At 38.4% G+C, this 13,574-nt stretch overlaps 1 non-coding gene and 1 pseudogene across 1 annotated transcript; one reads left to right on the top strand and one right to left on the bottom strand.

Moving 5' to 3' along the window:
* Positions 1–6,765: 6,765 nt before the first annotated feature.
* LOC140954554 (uncharacterized) lies at positions 6,766–10,469 on the top strand (annotated as a pseudogene).
* LOC118031818 (small nucleolar RNA R71) lies at positions 7,027–7,130 on the bottom strand. Its single transcript, XR_004684579.1, has one exon. It is a non-coding gene; the product is annotated as a small nucleolar RNA R71 (small nucleolar RNA).
* Positions 10,470–13,574: the final 3,105 nt, after the last annotated feature.

The raw sequence follows: 13,574 nt of genomic DNA, 5'->3' as shown, positions 1-13,574 counted from the left end.
GGGCTTTTCAGTTTAGGGTTTTGGGCCAGTTTTGAGTGGACCTCATATAAGTCCACATAAGAGGTCCATTAAGGTTAATTTTTCAAGAACTATTTAAACTCATGTAAGCCACAATTTCGACAGCTTTTGATGATTATTATTCTGAATTTTTCAGTTTTAATGTGTGAGAGTGATTCTTGCATTCTTCAGTTCTTGAACGAACTGAATCTGACTTATCAAAGATTAACTGGCTTCGTGGCGTCATTCTACTCATTCCAATAGTGTTTGTGCCTTGGGGCAGGTTTCCATTGTGTCACACTCCTATCAGACCTCTTTCAGCTTTCCGGGATTAGATCTCAATCTTGATTGTGGGTTGTGTGACCACGTGATCACGAGGTTCGCATCAGTTGGTATCAGAGCTAGGCTCCGAAACAAGGTCATATCATTCTGTTATTTTCATTTTTTTTTCTTTGGTGTTCCCTTAAGTTTTTCAGTGTTTGCATCCATCTTCTTGTTCTTAGAGTTTGCGTCATCTAAGCAAAAAAAAAAAAAGAGTTTATATTTCATTTGATTACTGTTTCTAATCATATCAGTTTATTAAAAAAGAAAAAAGAAAAAAAAGAAAGAAAGAGAGAGAAAAGAGTGATTAGTTGAAATTTGAAGGATCATTCAATTTTGCCGCAGAAACACAAATCTTGGTGAACCATAAGCAAACCACCTCGGAATCAATTTAAACTTCATATTCAGTCTATTGGGGGTGGGATCGCATCATATATCAAATTTGGGCTCATTCTAATATTGTTTGTTTGAGGTTTTAATTCGAGGTTCAATTCTGCCGCAGAAACACTACTATTAGTGAACCATAAGCAAACCAGCTTAGAATATATTGAAACTTCATATTCTGTGTATTGGGGATGATCTCGCACCATGTATTAAATTTGGGCTTATTTTGATAACGGCTTCTAGAGGTTTTAATTGGAGGTTCAATTCTGCCGCAAACTGATCATACAAGGGGTTTGAGAACCTAGACATTATAGAACGACCTATAAATTTATTTTTGGTGTTTTCATAGTATTGTAATACTAAATATTGAATTTGAGGTCATTTAAAGATCGTTTGGTTTGGGTTTCAATTCTGTTACGTAAAATTACGTAATAGGTTAGATTTGCCTCAAGTTTCAAAACATGATCTTTTCTGTTTAGTTTTGTCCAAATATTTTTGTTTCTGCTATATTTGGATTATCTAGAAGTCAAGTAATTGTTTTCCTTAACATTCGCTTTTGTTTTATTTCGTGTCTTCATTTCGTCCACAATTCGTACGAATTTGCATTGCTACTCGCAAAATCATAATCCTAGTTTTGTTTTGATTTGTTTTCAGTATATTTATTGATTCTTGAGTCTGAAAATTATATTCAGAGTACGCTGTTAAGGCTATTGACTTTGATTTGTTGATTTCAGTTCCTAAAGAACCAAAAGAAAGCAAATTGTGAGGTAAAAGGCATAGTGAGCTTATTAGAGTGAAAACCCTTGATTTTTTTTTTGTGTGATACACGAGAGGTGTGAAGATATATTTTGTGCTACTAACCAAATTTTCCAGATTCAAAGAATGTCTGAAAACAACGAATCAGCGACACAAAACACTGACGTAGCTTTCCAATTGCGAGCTATAGGCCAGCAACTTGAGCTGTTGACTAGGACGTACAAGGATCTGAAAGATGAGGTGAATTCGATAAAGAAACAAAATAGTGGGGCTGATCGCCGGGGAAATACGGTTCGTATGGCCGCACGGAATGTCAGATCTGATTTTGAAGAGTTTGTTGATGAAAACGCAGATGGAGGTGAAGATGACTATGATTTTGCATCAGCTGACCAAGGAATCAGGTCTGGACCGAACAGGGCTAGGAGGAATGTGAATTTTCATGGCATGAGCACTTATGAAGATATGGATGGGGACTTGGACACCATTAAACTGAAAATTCCTAGCTTTCAAGGTAAAAACGATCCTGAGGCTTATTTGGAGTGGGAGAAAAAGGTGGATTGGATTTTTGATTGCCATAGCTATTCTGAACAAAAAAAGGTGAAATTGGTGATAATTGCGTTTACGGAGTATGCATTGATTTGGTGGGATCAGATTGTGATCAGTAGGAGGAGGAATGGCGAGCGACCCGTGCAGACTTGGGGGGAGATGAAAGTTTTAATGATGAGACGATTTGTGCCAAACCACTATTACAGAGACTTATATCTGAAGCTCCAAGGTCTGAATCAAGGTTATAAGACAATAGATGAATATCACAAAGAGATGGAGATAGCAATGATTCGGGCTAATGTTGTTAAGGATAAAGAAGCCACCATGGCTAGATTTCTTAATGGGTTGAATTGGGACATTGCTAATGTGGTTGAGCTACAGCACTATGTGGAGCTAGAGGACATGGTTCACATGGCGACGAAGGTGGAGAGACAACTTAGGAAGGGGCATGCTCGGCCAGTGTTTAATTCGGGTTCGTCATCATCTTGGAAGCTGAATCTAAAGAGAGAGGGTACTATACGGCCAAGATCCTTTGGTTCTTCTAGAACTGAACCACCAAAGGCTAAAGTTGATGTCCCTACTGATGCCAAAGGTAAATATGAAACTCAACCTAAACGTACTCGTGATGTTAAATGTTTCAGGTGTCAAGGACATGGACATTATGCTTCAAAGTGTCCAAACAAGAGAATCATGATGATTAGAGATAATGGTGATGTGGAATCTGAAAGTGACAGTTCTGATTGTGAAGGCATGCCACCATTAGAGGATAGTGATGGGGATGAGTTAGCATTACCGGTTGAGGAGTCTATGGTTATAAGGCGAACACTTCAGGTTCAGGTCAAGGAAGATGATACTAATGAACAAAGGGAGAACATCTTCCATACATGTTGTTATGTACAAAGCAAGGTGTGTGGTTTAATTATAGATAGTGGAAGCTGTGTTAATGTTTGTAGTGCCATCCTTGTTAGTAAACTAAATTTGTGTACTACTAAGCATGCTAAACCATATAGATTGCAATGGCTGAATGATAGTGGTGAAGTGAAAGTGACTAAACAGGTTGTGGTTCCATTTTAGATTGGGAAATATGTTAATGAAGTTCTGTACGACGTGGTACCAATGCAAGCAAGTCACATCTTGTTGGGGAGACCATGGCAATATGATAGGAAGGCAATTCATGATGGGGTTAAAAATAGGTATACCATTGTAAAAGATGGTAAAACCATCACTCTTATACCTCTTACACCGAAACAGGTGTATGATGATCAAATAAAGCTAAAAAGTGAGCATGAGGCGATGTGGAGAGAAAATCAAGGTGAGGAACAAGGGGAGAGAAGACCATCAGATTCGGCTAGAACCCAAACCACCACAACCATTCGGCCACCTATCCAAACACAAGCAAATATTCGGCCAACACTCCAAACAAATCAAACCATTCGACCACAGCTCAAAAACACCCAAATCTGGCCGAGAGTGGAGGTAAGACAAGAGGAGTGAAGAAAGTCAGTAAGTGTGATGATGATTGTGTGGAAAAACTAAAGAAACAACCCAATTTTTATGCTAGAGAGGGTGAGGTTAGATCTGTATTTTTCACAAACAAGCCAATGATTTTACTTGTGTACAAAGAGGTTTACTTTAATACTAATGGTCTTGATCATATTATGCCTAGTGTTGCTATTTCTTTGTTGCAAGAGTTTGATGATGTGTTCCCCGACGATACTCCTAGCGGATTACCACCATTGAGGGGGATAGAACATCAGATTGATTTCGACCCGGAGCTTCAATTCCTAACCGACCAGCTTATAGAAGCAATCCCGAGGAGACGAAGGAGCTTCAAAGGCAAGTTGATGAGCTGATGGAAAAGGGCTACATTCGTGAGAGTATGAGCCCGTGTGTTGTACCTGTGCTACTTGTGCCAAAGAAGGATGGAACATGGAGGATGTGTGTTGATTGCCGAGCCATCAATAACATAACGGTAAAGTATAGACATCCCATTCCTAGGCTTGATGACATGTTAGATGAGTTACATGGATCCTGTATTTTCTCTAAAATTGACTTCAAAAGTGGGTACCATCAAATTAGGATGAAAGAAGGTGATGAGTGGAAAACAACATTTAAGACTAAGCATGGTTTGTATGAATGGTTAGTAATGCTGTTTGGACTTACAAATGCACCTAGTATGTTTATGTGTTTAATGAATCATGTGTTGCGTGCATTCATAGGTAAGTTTGTGGTTGTGTATTTTGATGACATTTTGATATATAGCAAGAACTTAACTGAGCATCTTCATCATTTGCGTAATGTACTTAGTGTGTTGCGTAGTGAGAAATTGTATGCTAATCTTAAAAAGTGTGCCTTTTGCATGGAGAAAATTGTGTTTCTTGGCTATGTAGTAACTGCACAGGATATCGAGATGGATAAAGAGAAAGTTAAGGCCATCTGGGATTGACCTACACCCAAATCAGTAAGTGAGGTAAGGAGTTTTCATGGGTTAGCTAGTTTTTACAGGCGTTTTGTGAAAGATTTCAGCACAATAGCTGCGCCCTTGAATGAAGTTGTTAAAAAGTCAGTTGGGTTTAGATGGGGGGAGGAACAAGAGTTGGCTTTTGTTTTTTTGAAAGAAAAATTATGTTCTGCACCTGTTTTGGCTTTACCTGACTTTACGAAAGCATTTGAAATAGAATGTGATGCGTCTGGAATAGGAATAGGTGTTGTTTTGATGCAGGATCGGAGACCTATTGTGTATTTCAGTGAGAAGTTAAGTGGAGCGACCTTGAACTATCCCACTTACGACAAAGAACTCTATGCATTGGTAAGAGCACTTGAGACATGGCAGCATTACTTGTGGCCAAAAGAGTTCGTAATCCATTCGGATCATGAGTCCTTGAAACATCTGAAAGGACAAGGTAAGTTGAATAGGAGGTGATAAGGGAATTTTTAGCATGTATATTTTCTGCTATTTATGCTTGATTTTTAAATATTTTGGATATGTTGCACAAGACAATTAGAATTTTGAATCTCTTTTTGAACTATTGACCTCGTGGGAAATTAATGTGTTTTCAGATCTTAGGTTACTAAACAGGCAGAGCCGGGCAGTGAAACTGAACATTGATTCATTATGTGCTGCAAAGAAGCTATACAATTTAGTTCTGGATGTTCGTAACCATTTTCAAATAGCTGAGATGAAGGTCTAAAAAACATATGAAAGGCATATAACTCAGTTTTGTTGTTTCGAAGCCCAAAAAGCGAGTTGAAAAACAAGGATTGAACCAGCCCGAAACTCCTGCACTGCAAAGACTGTTTCGTTTTATGGCCCTTATCTCAACACTCCGACGTCCAAAAATTTCAAGATCAGTTTTTTTGGAAAGAAAATTTGATTCTCTACAATTTCTCCAGAAATAGAGATCTTTGAATTCGCATTTTTTCTACCTCAAATCGGGCCCGCAATGTCTGAGTAGGAAGGAATTTAATGCAGAAAAGGAAACTTTCCTCATTACTGCAGGGGTAGAAAAGCCACAATATAAAAGAAGAAAAAAGGGGGATTGAACACGGACAGAAACCCTACAACATAGAAAAGAAAAAGAGAGGAGGCGGCACCAAGGGGGGAACAAAAGAGGGGCAGAGGCAAAACTATTGAAAACCGGGAGGACACCTATCTTTTCGACGGAAATTCTCTGCTTTTGAGTTATGTTCATCGTATCAAGTTTGTTTCTCTTTAATTTAACTATGGAGTAGACTTTTATTCTGGGGTTTTTTATGTAACCTTACTATGAATATGTGAACAATTTCTTCGATTGAATTGTTACATTAAGATGTTGAGTATTTCATTCTATGTGTAATGCTTGCGTGTGTTTGGCCAACATTTGCATGATTTAGAATTCAATTTGAAACTGAGAAGTAATAATTGTTTTAGCTATTGTTTGAAATACCTTAAGAAATCTATAGGATAGAGATATCCTAGGAACTTTTGTAATCGTTACAGGTTTTACAGTACTTAATAAATTTCGACAAGTTCAGAACTTTCGTAGAGTATATGAAATTTGTTTGTCGAAATAATTTATTGATGCTCAAGAGAGATTAATATTTACATTAGAAAAACCTGATTATCAACATTAGGAGTAATTAATTTAATTGAGAAAGTTCACATAGGCATAGTTACGGTAAGTCAGAAATCCTAGAACCAGTACAATTGAATTCATTAATCTTTAATCAATTAGTTGTTACTTTTTAATCATTAATTTTTGTTTCATAAACTATCTCATTCGATTCCTCAAATAGATCATAATTTAAAAGACTTTGGTAATTAGTAGTAATTTTTACAAATCCTCGTGGGACGATACTCTACTCATCACTTTATTACTTGTTACGATTTGTGCACTTGCAAAATTAACCAACAAGTTTTTGGCGCCGTTGCCGGGGATTTTAGATAAAATTACTAATAATATCAATATAAATTAAATTTGATCTAATTTGATTGTCTTTTGTCTTCAGCTCTTTAGGTGTGCTGTCTAGTGCATGAGAAGCAACAAAAACCAGTCGTTGCTACCTTATAATCCTGAGATTGAGAGAACTGCAAGGGGATTAAGAAAGAAAACGCGAGAGACTCAAAACAGTTCAGGCATCATGGCAGACAATGAAAATCCTGAGCAAGATACACGGGCATTGAGAGATTTTGCTCTCCCACAGGTGACAGGAATCCGTTCTGTTATCAGGAAACCAAGGATTGAGGCCAATAATTTTTAGATCAAACCAGCAATACTGAAGATGATTCAGACCTCAGTTCAGTTTTATGGGTTGCCAAGTGATGATCCTAACGCCCATATTACAAGTTTCTTGGAAATTTGCGACACATTTAAGCATAATGGCGTTACTGATGATGCCATTCACCTCAGACTGTTTCCATTTTCTTTGCGAGATAGAGCGAAGAACTGGTTAAACTCCATGCCTGCAGATTCAGTTATCAGCTGGGAAGATTTAGCTCAGAAATTCCTTGCTAAATTTTTTCCACCAGCCAAGATAGCAAAAATGCACATTGAGATAGCTAACTTCGCCCAACTTGAGAGTGAACCATTGTATGAGGCATGGGAGAGATACAAGGATTTGCTCAGGCGATGCCCCCACCATGGACTACCGAAGTGGATGCAGGTGCAGAATTTTTACAATGGATTGAATGCCTCCACAAGAACACTAATTGATGCAGCTTTAGGAGGAGCTTTTATGAGTAAGTCACAGGATGATGCTTACAACTTATTGGACGAAATGGCTATGAACAATTACCAATGGCCAAATGAAAGAAGCATACAGAAGAAGACTGTTGGGGTGCATGAAATTGATGCAATCACGTCATTAACAACTCAAGTCCATTCACTAACTCAGCAACTGAAAACCACTCAACTGTCAGCAAATGCCATCCATACAACGTGTGATTTTTGCCATGGAAATCACACAAGTGAAGAGTGTCAGATTGGGAACCCATTCTCTCAAGCAGAGCATGCTCATTTTGTGTCAAATCACAGCCGGCAGAACAACCCCTACAGTGCAACATATAATCCCGGTTGGAGAAATCATCCTAATTTCTCATGGAACAATCAAACTGTCATGAAGAATCCAACCATGCCATCTTCAAGTGAGCACATGAAAGAGAAATCAAAACTTGAAGAAGCTATGACACAATTAACAAACAACACCAGCAGATTCATGACTGAAACAAATACCAATCTGCAGAACCAAGCAGCTTCAATTCGAAATTTGGAGGTTCAGGTTGGTCAGTTAGCCAACATGCTCACGGGTAGACAACAAGGAAATCTACCAAGCACAACTGAAATTAATCCTAAGGAGCAATGCAAGGCCATAACTTTAAGAAGTGGAAAAGAAGTGGAGCAGACTGCTGGAAACAAGAATGCAGGAAGAGAAGAAGAGGAGCAAATGGCCGAACCAATTCAGAATATGAAAAAAATCTGATCCTCTGCCAGAACCAATGCAAGAAATAATGCAGAGAATTCCATTTCCACAACGTCTCAAGAAGAATAAACTTGATAAGCAATTTTCTAAATTTCTTGATGTGTTTAAAAAATTGTAGATTAACATTCCTTTTGCAGATGCTCTTGAACAAATGCCAAGCTATGTGAAATTTCTGAAGGACATCCTCTCAAACAAAAGAAAGCTAGAGGAATATGAGACTGTCGCTCTTACTGAGGAATGTAGTGCTATTTTGCAGAAGAAACTGCCTCCTAAACTTAAGGATCCAGAGAGTTTTACTGTACCATGTTCCATTGGAAATTCTATATTTGAAAAAGCTTTATGTGATTTAGGTGCAAGTATTAATCTCATGCCTTTATCTATTTTTAAGAAGCTTGGTTTAGGTGAAGCAAGGCCAACCACAGTAACACTACAGCTAGCTGACAGGTCATTGAAGCATCCAAGGGGAATAATTGAAGATGTACTGGTGAAAGTGGGCAAGTTCATCTTTCTAGCAGACTTCATCATACTAGATATGGAGGAGGATAATGAGATTCCTATCTTGCTTGGCCGGCCATTCTTAGCCATTGGAGGTGCGTTAATTGATGTGAAGAAAGGGGAGCTGCGGTTAAGGTTGAATGAAGAGGAGGTGATTTTCAATGTGTTCAAAGCCATCAAACAGCCAGATATGGGGGAGAGTTGCTTCATCATTCAAGTGGTGGACTCTTTAATTAATGACAAAGTCAAGCTTCCAACTGACCCGTTGGAAGCATGTTTGGTAAATAATGTACTGGAAGAGGATGCTGAAATAGCAGAATATACATGTTGGATGGACTCTTTTGAACCTAACTGCAGAAGATACTTTGAAGATTTGGGACAACCAGCACAAAAAATAAAATCAACCAGTGAACAAGCACCGGTTCTGGAATTGCAACCTCTGCCAGAACACCTTCGATATGCATATCTTGGAGAAGCTTCCACCTATCCTGTGATAGTCTCTGCAAAGCCGTCCAAAACAGAGGAAGAAAAATTGTTGAGGGTGTTGAGAAAACATAAGGCAGCTCTCGGGTGGGTATTGGCAGATATCAAAGGCATCAGTCCCTCTATTTGCATGCATAAAATTCTGTTGGAGGATGAAGTCAAGCCAACAATAGAACATCAGAGAAGGCTTAACCCGACCATGAAAGAGGTAGTCCGAAAAGAAGTTCTGAAATGGTTAGATGCTGGTGTTATTTATCCAATCTCTGATAGCTCATGGGTGAGCCCAGTTCAAGTTGTGCCAAAGAAAGGAGGAATGACAGTGGTAAAGGATACAAACAACAACTTGATCCGTACTAGACCGGTAACTGGATGGAGGATTTGTATGGATTATCGAAAGCTCAACAAGGCAACTCGCAAAGATCACTTCCCCCTACCATTCATTGATCAGATGCTGGACAGGTTAGCTGGGCATGAATACTACTGTTTCCTAGATGGCTATTCAGGATACAACCAAATAGCCATCGCACCTGAGGACCAGGAGAAGACCACTTTCACCTGCCCTTATGGTACTTTTGCTTTCAGAAGAATGCCTTTTGGGTTGTGTAATGCACCAGCTACCTTTCAGAGGTGCATGATGGCTATTTTTTCAGATATGGTGGAGCAAATCATTGAGATATTCATGGATGACTTTTCTGTATTTGGAACTTCTTTTGATGACTGCCTTGCAAAGTTGGCGTTGGTTTTGGAGCGTTGTGAAAAGACAAACTTGATATTGAACTGGGAAAACTGTCACTTCATGGTAAAGGAAGGTATAGTGTTGGGGCACCGGATTTCAGAAAAAAGGAATAGGGGTAGACAGAGCTAAAATTGAGGCAATAGACAAACTTCTGCCGCCAACTACAGTAAAAGGGGTTAGGAGTTTCCTTGGTCATGCGGGATTTTATAGGAGGTTCATCAAAGACTTCTCTAAAATATCCAAGTCGCTATGTAGTCTGCTGCTAAAAGACACAAAGTTTTAGTTTGATGAGGAATGCAAGACAACCTTTATGCTATTGAAAAAGAAGTTAGTGATAGGTCCTATTGTAATTGTTCCGGATTGGGAGAAACCATTTGAGCTTATGTGTGATGCAAGTGATTATGCAGTTGGAGCAGTACTGGGGCAACGGAAAAATAATGTGTTTCACACCATATACTATGCCAGCAGAACACTCAACGATGCCCAGCTCAATTATGCCACAACCGAGAAAGAGTTGCTTGCTGTGGTCTATGCATTTGATAAGTTTCGGCCTTACCTGATGGGAAACAAAGTACTGGTATATACTGATCATGCTGCAATTAGACACCTAGTGTCTAAGAAAGATGCCAAGCCTAGACTCATCCGTTGGATCCTATTACTGCAAGAATTTGATGTAGAAATTAAAGATAAAAAGGGGGCTGAGAACGTGGTGGCAGATCATCTTTCAAGGCTGGAATTGACACAGCAGCTGGAGCCTAAATTCACGGTTATAAATGAATGCAAAATGGGTTGAATTCATTGAAACTTTTCCTTACGTAATCAAGTATAAGCAAGGGAAAGAGAACATCGTAGCTGATGCACTTTCGCGCAGGTATGTTCTTTTACACACCATGAATACTAGATTGTTAGGTTTTGAATATGTGAAGGAATTGTATGATAATGATTCTGACTTTGGTGAGATTTATAATGCATGTGGACATTCGGCTTTTGGTAAGTTTTATTTGATGGATGGTTATTTGTTCAAAAAGAATAGATTGTGTGTTCCTGCTAGTTCTTTGCGTGAATTGCTTGTTCGTGAAGCACATGGGGGTGGTTTAATGGGTCACTTTGGGGTCTCAAAAACCTTGGATGTATTGCATGAGCATTTCTATTGGCCGAAGATGAAAAGAGATATGCAACGAATTTGTGAACAGTGCATTGCTTGTAGAAAGGCAAAATCTATAGTACAACCGCATGGACTATATACACCATTACCTGTGCCTACTGAACCTTGGGTAGATATCTCTATGGACTTTGTTTTAAGTTTACCTAGGTCAAAGAAAGGTAGAGACTCTATTTTTGTTGTGGTTGATAGGTTTTCTAAAATGGCGTATTTCATTGCATGCCATAAAACAGATGATGCATCTCATATTGCAGACTTGTTCTTTAGGGAGATTGTACGTTTACATGGCATTCCTAAAAGTATAGTGTCAGATCGTGATGTTAAGTTCCTTAGTTATTTTTGGAAGACCTTATGGGGAAAGTTGGGAACTAAACTCTTATTTTCGACAACATGCCATCCTCAAACAAATGGACAAACTGAGGTAGTGAATAGAACATTATCTCAACTTTTACGTGTTGTAATTCAAAAGAATTTGAAAAGTTGGGAAGAATGTTTGCCTTTTGTTGAGTTTGCTTATAATAGAACTGTGCATTCGACTACTACTTTTTCTCCTTTTGAAATTGTTTATGGTTTTAATCCACTAACTCCTATGGACTTAATTCCTTTATGTTTTGAAGAAAGGGTAAGTTTAGATGGTGAAAAGAAGGCAAAGATGGTGAGAGAACTCCATGAGGGAGTTCGACTACAAATAGAGAAAAAGAACAGACTTTACACTTCTAAAGCAAATAAGGGACGTAAACTGGTTGTTTTCCAACCCGGTGATTGGGTTTAGGTGCACATGCATAAGGAACGATTTCCTACCCAAAGGAAATCAAAATTACAACCTTGTGGTGATGGTCCATTTCAGGTTTTAGAGAGAATCAATGACAACGCATACAAAATTGACCTTCCAGGTGAGTATAGTGTTAGTGCTACCTTTAATGTTGCTGATCTTACATTGTTTGACACAGATTTTGATTCGAGGAGAGAGGGGATGATGCGGACCAGCCCAGAAACACCAACAAGGACCCATTACATGTTCCAAATGGACCAATGACTCGGTCCAAGACAAAGACATTAAAAGACGCATTGAATGCATTGGTTTTGAAGGTTTCCACCAAGTCAGAATTGGAAGGTCCATTGAAGTATCAAGAGGAGATCCTAATACATCTTATCCATGTGCAAGAGGGGTCCAATACAACCTTATTTGGGCCGTGAGATGAGGACAACAAAGGAAACAAAAGAATCCTACTACAACTTGGAAACAACATGGTGGCTACCTTTTCCTTTTGTTTCTAGGATTAAGGGGTTACATGGAAGGCTATAAATAAGCCTTCAATCAGTTCTGTATTATTTTAGTTCATTCTCTTCTTCTCATGGCAGGACATGGATTTAATATTAGGGGCTTTATTTTATTTTGTTAGCTACAGCCCAAGGCTTGTTTGGGCTTAATTAATACTTTATTTTGAGCTAGGATCCAAGCTTGTTTGGATTAAGTTATGGGCTTTTCAGTTTAGGGTTTTGGGCCAGTTTTGAGTGGACCTCATATAAGTCCACATAAGAGGTCCATTAGGGTTAATTTTTCAAGAACTATTTAAACTCATGTAAGCCATAATTTCGGCAGCTTTTGATGATTATTATTCTAAATTTTTCAGTTTTAATGTGTGAGAGTGATTCTTGCATTCTTCAGTTCTTGAACGAACTGAATCTGACTTATCGAAGATTAACTGGCTTCGTGGCATCATTCTACTCATTCCAATAGTGTTGGTGCCTTGGGGCAGGTTTCCATTGTGTCACACTCCTATCAGACCTCTTTCGGCTTTCCGGGATCAGATCTCAATCTTGATTGTGGGTTGCGTGACCACGTGATCACGAGGTTCGCATCACAGGGTAAATAAATTTATCAACTTGTACTAACACATCCTCAACTATTCCTCTAGGCACTTTTACAGATCTATCAACAAGTAAAAGACTAACAGAAGTTGGTTTTAACTCACCTAGATTGAGACTTTGAAAAACCGAATATGGAAGTAAATTCACACTAGCTCCAAGATCAAGTAAAGCTCTTTCAATTTTATGTTATCCAATAAAGCAAGAAATTGTAGGACATTTATATTTCAAAGCATTATTGTTCTGAAGAATAACACTTACTTGTTCGACTAAAAATGCTTTCTTTTTCACATTCAGTTTTCTCTTCACAGTGCATAGATCTTTCAAAAATTTAGCATAAGAAGGTACCTGTTTAATAGCATCTAACAAAGGTATATTGATCCTTACCTGTTTGAAAGTTTCAAGGATTTCAGAATTGTGATTGACTTTCCTTTGTTGGTCATGGCATGAGGAAATGGAAGTGCTGGTGGAGAATCAGTCTTTTCTTTACAATGTTCAGATTCAACCCCTTCCTTACCCTCAGAGATTGACTCATCATCTTTCTCACAAGGTTCAAGAGTGGGTTTTTCAATAACTTTACCACTGTGAAGAGTGATGATTGATTTGACTTGATCCATGTGTTGGCTTTTGGAACTACTTGCATTTGCATTGTATTGCCCCTTTGGATTTTTTGAGATGGAAACTTTTTCTCTTGGAACTGAGAGCAGATGTGAATTTTGCAAGAGCATCTTTAAAATTTATCATGCTTTGAGCAAGTTGAGTGTTGATTGTCTCTTGCTTTTCAATGAATGCATGCAATGTTTCCTTAAGATTTCTTCTAGGAGGTGGAGCATAAGGAGGTGCATATCCATGAGAATTTTGGAAATT

The sequence above is a fragment of the Populus alba genome, chromosome 14 (assembly GCF_005239225.2).
Source record: "Populus alba chromosome 14, ASM523922v2, whole genome shotgun sequence".
Taxonomy (NCBI): domain Eukaryota; kingdom Viridiplantae; phylum Streptophyta; class Magnoliopsida; order Malpighiales; family Salicaceae; genus Populus; species Populus alba.
The sequence above is the reverse complement of the archived record's forward strand: the minus strand, read 5'-3'. Positions and strand labels throughout refer to the sequence as shown.